The sequence below is a fragment of the Patella vulgata genome, chromosome 7 (assembly GCF_932274485.2).
Source record: "Patella vulgata chromosome 7, xgPatVulg1.2, whole genome shotgun sequence".
Lineage (NCBI taxonomy): Eukaryota > Metazoa > Mollusca > Gastropoda > Patellidae > Patella > Patella vulgata.
The window spans coordinates 59,428,654-59,438,095 of record NC_065885.2 but is presented as its reverse complement, the minus strand read 5'-3'; the positions used below and the strand labels follow the sequence as shown (position 1 = coordinate 59,438,095).

Genomic DNA, 9,442 nt, shown 5'->3' with positions numbered 1-9,442 from the left:
CAACAAACTATCAATGTTTATCACAAACATAGTATCAATTACTAATTAACAATAATTAGTACAGGTAAAACACAAAACAGATACCAGGTATGACGGTCACACCTGGTTCTTGGATCAGAGAGAGAAGAGAGGGAGGCAGGCAGGGAGATGGGGTTTTACACCTGGTTCTTAAGAATGGGGGAGGGGAAGAAAGAAAGAGAGAGAGAGATTGGGTTTTAACATCCACTTGACACAAACTATTTAAAGACAGCTATTATATGAAATGGAAGTGGGTTTAACATCCTACTGTTCTGCACCATATAGTGTGCTAAGAAGGAAATTTTGCCCAGACAGCAGCACTATGACCTACTCTTATTTCGAATCGTAACTGTCAAGGGTTCTTTTACCTGCATGCCTTTGTGTACACAGCACCTTTTTCTTCCACCATCCAAACATCTCGACATTGTTCCTTGTCAGACCCACCATGCCAGAAAATCCTGAGGAACTTTCTTGGCTAACACTGTGAGCAACCCGAGACCTCCTGGTTAGCGAGCCAGTGTCTTTCTCACTGAGCCACCATGGCTCCCAAGTAAAATGTGTTTCAATTTTATTTCAATAATCCGCTTGCAAGTAGGGGACATTTTATAAACCCCATCATTTATCTCTGTATGACTTAAATTGCATCAGTGAATGAATGATTTAGAAAGCGCTGTGCAGGCGATGTAAAGAAGTCCGTGTCACCTACCGGTATATAGTGTTGAGTAAAAACTTCTGATGGTCTTCTTATTAATTTGATCGATTCTAGTTAAGCTGGGAGATTATCTACCGTTAATCTTTATTTTAATTTTTTTTTTTTTTTTAAATATAAAATTTCAGTACTTACAAACATGGATTAAGTCATGAAAAATTATATGTTGTTCGAAATATGTACTGATTGGTATCGCAGACATTCAATTAAAATTGATTTTATTAAAGAATTCCTAAAATTTATAGGCCAAATGACAGTTCAAAAAGTTGTCATGACCTGGTAAACAAGAAGTGTATGAATAACACACTAGAGATTTCCCCGACTTTTTTTTAACGACAAAAAATTTCGTAAAACGTTGTTCTTTTCTTGGCTTCAAAGTAAAAGAGTGAAAGATAATGTCCACATTTTGCATTGACTGTGGAGTAAAAGAAACACGTAAATATCCTGTGCGTTGATTTGTTAATTAAACAACTAAACAATAGTCTTTGAATCCTGTTGGTATGTGTGTGCTGTGGCATGATCTTGTTATTGACAAACCCCTAACTAAACTACCTGTTCGCCATCCCCCCAAACTCCGCCAATTTTAGACCCACACTGTCGGTCCCTCACCCTCAGTTTCACCTGCCTTGTCTGTTTATCTTGGCAGAGCAGACGGAGGAAGATAAAAATTGACATTTTCCCACCGTGCACACACACCGTCTGGTAATATCACTACAGAGGTTTCTGTAGCGAGAATCTTATAAGTATTTAGGAAAAAGACTTATAATTTTTTTGTCTGGGTTGTCAAGTGTTCGTTTTCCTCTTACCATCGAAAGCCACTTTTCCTGGCTACAAATCGTCTACATATCTTGGCATGTGACTTGTTCAAGTGTAAAAGTTTTACTAATTGCCATATATGTGAATTATTCAACAAGCTACGTCAAGTGGCGATTGAAAGGAATTTTATTATTTAATGTTCAGATATAATATATATCTATATATAAGGTAAGTTCGAGTTTAAGTGATCTAAAGCGGCCATAAGTCTAAGTCTACACGAACCAGAATAAATCGTCTTCATTTATCAGTTTTTAATCATACTTAATATTAAATATGCAAATTAATTGAGACATTTTGTTACTTGTAATATCCTTGGATAATGCCCACTGTTTATAAAATCACTTACTGTAAATAAACATTCTTTTGATAGCCAAACAATTTAAGAATTAGTTTCCAAACATCGCCAACCATACATGTAAGCGTCCACTGTGCTATACATGTAATAATACAGGCTTCACTCAAAATGAAGTAGGGTCGCATGTCCAACCTCATGGGTTTTCTCCGGGTCATCCGGTTTCCTCCCACTGCTAAATACCCATATGCGCAAGCGATTTATTGAAATAAAATTGAACCATGTGTTAGTCCCGAAATGACCTAGTTTGTGTCGAGTGGACGTTAAACCCAATTTCTCTCTCTCTCTCCTCATATAACTAAGATTTAGTTGGGTGTTAAAATAAAAGGAAGCATACCCTTTCTCATACATTACACCTGTCCATAAGCAAAACACAATGATACCCCACCCCAATAATGTAGGGTTAATTAAAGGTTCATGTAAAACTTTAGATCATAAGTGGCGTGGATTCGATTCCACACTTGTACATAAGGTTGCCTGCCTAATGTCATGGATTTTCCCTGGGTCGTCCGGATTCTTTCCACAGCTCAAATAATTATTGGTGGGGGTTTGGATGGTGGAATGGTTAGCACGCGCGTGCTGTATCATACGGTCTGTCATTGAGTCAACTGGTGCGGTTTCGATTCCCCGGTTGTATGTGACAAGGAGTAGGGTCGCCTGTCCATCCTCATGGGTTTCTCCGGGTCATCCGGTTTCCTCCCACTGCTAAATACCCATACGCACAAGCGAATTATTGAAATAAAATTGAACCATGTGTTAGTCCCGAAATGACCTAGTTTGTGTTGAGTGGACATTAAACCCAATTTCTCTCTCTCTCTCCTCATATAACTAAGATTTAGTTGGGTGTTAAAATAAAAGGAAGCATACCCTTTCTCATACATTACACCTGTCCATAAGCAAAACACAATGATACCCCACCCCCATAATGTAGGATTAATTAAAGTTTCATGTAAAACTTTAGATCATAAGTGGCGTGGATTCGATTCCACACTTGTACATGATATGATTGCCTGCCCAATCTTATGGGTTTTCCCTGGGTCTTCCGGATTCTTTCCATGGCTAAAGATCTCTACCAACAAACAATGGGTGTTAAACCATCTCTCTCTCTCTCTCTCTCTCTCTCTCTCCTTTGCATCTCTCTCTCTCGCTCTCTTCTGTGCTCTCTTCTGTGCATCGGTGGTCTAGGGATGCTGTATTCTTTCTTGAACAGTTATATGGGTTAAGGTATTGGTTTATGTAGACTTGAGAATTAAGTTATTCCGTTCGATGACAAATGCGTTATTTGATGTCAACTGACATATTACATGTAAACTGATGAAGAAACCAACCAGTAATCCATAATAAGTTTTTATTCTAATAAGGATTGGGATCTCATGGGATCTCTAGGTCATTTTAAACAATAAGATTAATGTGTGTACAAGATAACAAAAATATATACCATGCCAACATGTATGTTAAAGGAACATTTTGAGTTTAAATACATCTGTGCAACTAAAAGTTGGGGATTGCAGTAGTTGTGCCACCTTTGTACAGATCAGCACGCACACTAAGAATTCTTGACAGTAGGATTTCAAGAGAGGTTGGGTAGTCATTGAGCCAAGTAGCATGGTTTCAATTCCCCCGCTTTTACGTGACAAGGAGTAGGTCGCCTGTCCAACCTTCTGGGTTTTCTCCAAGTAATCAGGTTTTCTTGCACTGCTAAAACAAGTGAATTATTTAAATAAAATTGAACTATGTGTTAGTTCCGAAATGACCTAGTTTGTGCCGAGTGGACGTTAAAGACCCCCTCTCTCTCTCTCTCTCTCTCTCTCTCTCTCTCTCTCTCTCTCTTTCTCTCTCTAGTCTTGGAAATGTTACCTTAGAATAAAAATTAACCATGTTTGTCTCAAAAGAAATGGTAACGTGTTCCTGAAAGAGTAAAAGACATTTTGACTGTACAAGGTACTAGAGATGGGGTTTAAAATCTCAGAAAGTCGTTCAAACCATGTTCTTACATGCACCATGCACATTAACGTGTACACAGGACCTTGATCTTTAATCTGATCCGAACAATTAGACACTATGTCCTCCTACACCACTGGCATGGAGAAACCACACTGAAAAGTCAAGTGAACTTTCTTGGCCAATACTAGGATCAAACCTGATACCTCCTGGTTAGTGGGGCAGTGCATTATTCAATGAGTCACTGTGCCCCCCCCCCCCAGCCTCGGGCTCTAGGACAATTCATCCCTGAACAATTCGTCCCCGGACAATTTGTCCCCAGACAATTCGTCCCTAAGGATAATTCATCCCCGGACTATTCGTCCCCTAGGACTATTTGTCCCCTAGGACTATTCGTTCCCATGGACCTAGAAATTGACAAAAGTGGGTCGCAACGCATATAATACTGTAATATGAATGTATATAAACTGAGGGATTTCAGAATTGCCAGTAAAAATGTAGTCTTCAGGGGACTACTAATTTCTTCCTTCATTTGGCCTTCAAAAACATGTAGAACGAATAGTCCTAGGGGACGAATAGACCTAGGGGACGAATTGTCCGGGGATGAATTATCTGAGGACGAATAGTCTGGGGGCAAATTGTCCGGGGACAAATAGTCCTTGGGGACGAATTGTCCGGGAACGAATTGTCAGGGGACAAGTTGTCTGGGGATGAATTGCCCGTACCCCCAGCCTCGACCACCGTATTACACATAAGCCTTTTTTAGTATTGTAAAAGTCCCACCCTTCGATTCTCTTCGTTCATTAATTTACAAATCAAGAAGTTTACAGCTCACCTCACTGAACCACTGTGGCTTTCCCTCTATGACACATAATAAGCTGTTTTGATTCATATATATTATATAATCCTGCTCCATCGATTCTCTTCTTTCATTAATTCACAAATCAAGAAGTTTACATAAATGGTTTATATCTGACTTGGGAAATTGATAAACAGGTTATGTAAAAGATTGGCTATAAACACTATAGATTTTATCATTTGAAAACCAGTAAATATTTAAAGATTTACTGCATGGGTGATGAATGTTTCTGAGAAACCCCTGAGTCACATGAAAGAAGAGGGGTTGATGTGGGAGGTAAAGATCTACTGCATGGGTGATGAAAGTTTCCGAGAAACCCCCAGTCACATGAAAGAAGAGGGGTTGATGTGCAGGCAAAGACCAATCTTGACTGTTTAGTTCGCTGGAGTAAATATTATTATGAAAATCATTATCATAATCTTTTGTAATGTACAATGCTTTAAAGTCTGTTAATGGGGAGCCACCGTGGCTCGGTGTGTATGTCTCCAGTTCACTAACACAGAGGTCCTGCGTTCGATCTGAAAATATGCTCGGACAGAGACCCTATGACCTATTCTTCTTTCAATTTCCAAGGATCAAGGGATGTTTAATATGCTGCCAACTGTATATAGGGGACCTCAGTTTTTTGAAGCATTAGAACAGGTAGACACTTTTTCTTGCATGGTCTTTGGACTTGTACCACTGACAAGGGGAAAGCTTACGTGAAAGTTTTGAAGAACTTTATTGACCAAAACCTAATTAGAACCGGAACCTAAAGATTTGTGAGCCACTGTAACTCCTGGGGCTGGCCAGAATATCTGATACCACTTCTGATGTTTTGGATGTTGATTTTGATCATATCCCCTTGTTAATTATGGTGCAGAACAGGTGGGCCTGACAAGGGACAAAAAACTAAGGTTACATTTACACATTGGCGTGCACATAAAAGAACCCTTGACAGTTGGAATTTGATATAAGAGTAGGCCTTCGTACCACTGTCAGGGCAAAATGTCACACATAGCACACTGCATGGCATATGCACATCTTTATTATCCCAGCCTGTGTAGAACAGTAGGATGTTAAACCCCATCTCATTTCATTTCATCTTGATCATGTTTTGGAGACAATGGATTTGTGGTTTAGGTGCATCTTTAAGACTTTGGCAGGTAGAGGAGAAATGTGTAATATGGGTATAAATTAAAGGGCCACCTTGTTTGTTGTGAGATAAAGACAAGGTATTTATATGTTTAAAGATAATGAAATGCTGAATCCATATGCTACTACTTGTTGTGTGGTCTCTAGATATAGATGTATGTATGTATGTATGTATATAATTGTAAATACAATGACATATATAATCCATGCCTCTTGACTTTTAACTTCCTTGTACCATTGTGTGATTTGATAATTTTAATTAATTTATACAGGTTACAGTGGTGCATGAGTGTTTATGCCAGATGTTGGTGGTCTTTCAGGATTAAGACCACTAATTTTCTCCTCAGTTAAAACTTCACTGTTAAATCTATGACATATGAACTGGTTAATCCATGACTTTTGACTATTGAATACCATTGTGTGATTTGATAATTTTCATTCATTTATACATGGTACAGTGGAACAGGAGGGTTTATTCCACATTGGGCTGTCTATCAGGGTTCAGACCACTAATTCTCTCCCCATTGACTTCAACATTAAATCCTTGAAATTTCTTGGCCTGTAATATTATTTTGAACTTTCTAATGATCTCAATGCTTATTACCACAAAGAGGCAACCATGTCACAATTATCTGATAAAAATATTGAAGGGGGGTGACCATCTCAATTTTTTTTCTATATATGATTTAAGGGATCTTATAGGCTGTGGCGTCATTTTTGTAGGTGATTTTTCTAATTCGTGTTTGTTTACTTCCTGATCCGTCCACCTCAAAATCATGAATATTTCTCAAAAGAGCTGTCAGAAAATGTAAATTCAAACTCTCTTCCTTGATTCAAGATCTAAAAGTCAACAAAAATTGGCCATGCAAACAGAAAGGAGTGGGTGGGGTAAGGATAAGTAGACAAAAAGGGAATTACTGTAAATAATGTACATTAATTACCAGTCTTAATCCATAAATGCGGTCTATATAATATAATGTCGGTTCTGAACCAATCTAGGACCATAGTTTACTCTAGTAAATTCAGACAGTCATTTGTCTTGTACTGTTTTTGTGTGTGTTGTGTCTGGGACAGAGTATGCTTATAATTCCTACCATGCCTGATGCGACTTTTCACACAGCATTTTATAGTACGTTATACTTGTGTAAATTTGCTTACAACTCTTAGAGGACCTGATGCGACTTTTCACTCAGCTTTTTATAGTATTTTATACTGTAGTCATTTGTCTGATACTGCTGTTGAGTATCGCGTTCTGTCTGGTGTAGAGAAGGCATACCATTCCTACAAGACCTGTTGTGATTTTTCACTTAGTTTTTTTATGGTACTGTACTTTATACTCCAGTAATTTTGTCATCTGTCTGATTTTTCTGATGAGTGTGTGTGTGTGTTGTGTCTGGGGCAGAGTATGCTTATAATTCCTACCATGCCTGATACAACTTTTCACACAACTTTTTATGGTACTTTATACTCCAGTAAATTCAGACAGTCATTTGTGTAATGATAATAGCATCAGCAAATAAATGTCTGTTATTTATCTAATAGGGCACCTGCCAAGACCTGGTCAGTCTTCAACACAAATTAAATTATAAGGCAGAGAATGAACAGGAGAATTGTATGTATTCACTAACCAATCAAATGACAATTAAATTAAGGGTAGACATGGGTTCTATTGAAATGCTATAAAACAGTTATAGAGCACCTGAATTGCAACATGAATGTCCATCACTAGACAGATAGTATAATTATAAAGGGATGCTAAAGACCCTTACACACAAGCGAATTATTGAAATAAAATTGAACCATATCTTAGTCCCGAAATGACTTAGTTTGTGTGAAGTGGACATTAAACCCCACCTCTCTCTCTCTCTCTCTCTCTCTCTCTCTCTCTCTCCAGACAAAAGTATAAGCATAAACGGGTGTTTGAGGCATAAGGGGGTGCTACAGGGATCAAGTACTTCCTTTGGCAATTGAAATAGTGTGCCAGTTTCTACACAATTATAAAGCACTTAAATTTCAACATGATGTGGAATGGCTAGCATGTGCGTGCAGTATCACAAAGGTCTGTCATTGAGTCAACTGGCGTGGTTTTGATTCCCCGGTTGTACGTGACAAGGAGTAGGGTCGTCTTATTGAAATAAAATTGAAACATGCGTTAGTCTTGAAATGACCTAGTTTATGTCAGATGACTTTACCCCCCCCCCCTCTCTCTCATTTTTGGCCACATGAGCAACCTCCAGAAAATTTCAGATTTTGAAAGTCTTAAGATTTGGTTCCTGGTCTAATCACATTTTTACTCATACAGAATTATTGGTTCTTTATTCGTAAGGGGGTGGGTGGGTTGGATGGCCGAATGGTTAGCACGTGCATGCTGTATCATAAAGCCTGTCATTGAGTCAACTGGCATGGTTTCGAATCCCGGGTTGTAAGTGAAAAGGGTCGCCTGTCCAACCTTGTGGGTGTTCTCCGGTACCTTGTGTTGTGTTTTGTTATGAATAGATTTATTGGTATACAAACAAAACAAAATACTAAAAAAAAAAAAAACTCAAATGAAAGTTGTTTATGATTACACAATCAGAATGTTGGAGTTGCCAGTATGTCTCTGGTGGTTTTACGAGCAATTGTACGAATAAATATGTCCTGAATAAAACATTTGATTGTGTTACTCTTGAGTTCCCATGGTGCTTTATTAAATCTCTAAGTGACAGAGTCTCGGGTCGTGGAACATAATAGTATTAAGACCTTTCTGGTTGACAATTCCCAGAGATACCAAACACAAACCAACACTACATATTAATCAGGTCCTATACCCAATGTAAGTTGATCAATTCGCTAGAGCAGATGAATTGAAGGAAGAATTTTTTATATTGTGCTTGTCTGTTTTCCATCTTGATTAGCATTATTTAGACATAGATTTTATTTAGATAGTTCAAGATGATGTATTTTTAAAAAAAAAATTTCGGATGGATCTTTACGCGCACTCAAGATATGTAGCTGTGAATGTTAATATTTATAATCTGAACAAGGTTTTTAGAATTATTATAATGGAAATGAAATGAAATGAAATGGGGTTTAACATCCTACTGTTCTGCTCAGATCTGGGCTAATAAAGACGGGCATACGCCATACAGTGTGCTATGAGGGAAATTTTGCCTGGACAGGGGTGCTACGGCCTACTTTTATATAGAAATACAACTGTCAAGGGATCTTTTACGTGCACGTCAATGTGTACCTGAGACCTTGATTTTTCGCCAAAGAGGAGGATCGTCTTTCCAGGTCGTCCGGTTGCCTCCCACTGCTATAGACCCCTGAGTGCAAGCGAATTATTGAAATAAAATTGAACCATATGTTGGTCCCAAAATGACTTAGTTTATATTGAGTGGACGTTAAACACTATTTCACTCTCTCTCTCTCTCTCTCTCTCTCTCTCTCTGTTAACTGAAGAATCTGAGACAAGTTTTTTTTTCTGAGATCATGATCAAGGAGCAATAATCCAGGATACTTCTAGTCATTATTGAGGATAAAATCATGTCTAATTCATCACTTCAAATTTATACAAGATTTTTACCCAAAGAAGATTGTATTGTCTTCAACACAAAATACCCCTGTGGCATAT

At 38.1% G+C, this 9,442-nt stretch overlaps 1 protein-coding gene across 1 annotated transcript in view; it reads left to right on the top strand.

Moving 5' to 3' along the window:
* The first annotated feature begins 1,695 nt into the window (after positions 1-1,695).
* The window catches only part of LOC126827498 (plexin-B), a 310,132-nt gene continuing 302,385 nt past the window's right edge, over positions 1,696-9,442 (top strand). Inside the window, exon 1 of the mRNA XM_056102566.1 lies at positions 1,696-1,711. The gene's annotated coding sequence lies outside the window, so the exon portion shown is untranslated. The remainder of the gene's footprint in view (positions 1,712-9,442) is intronic.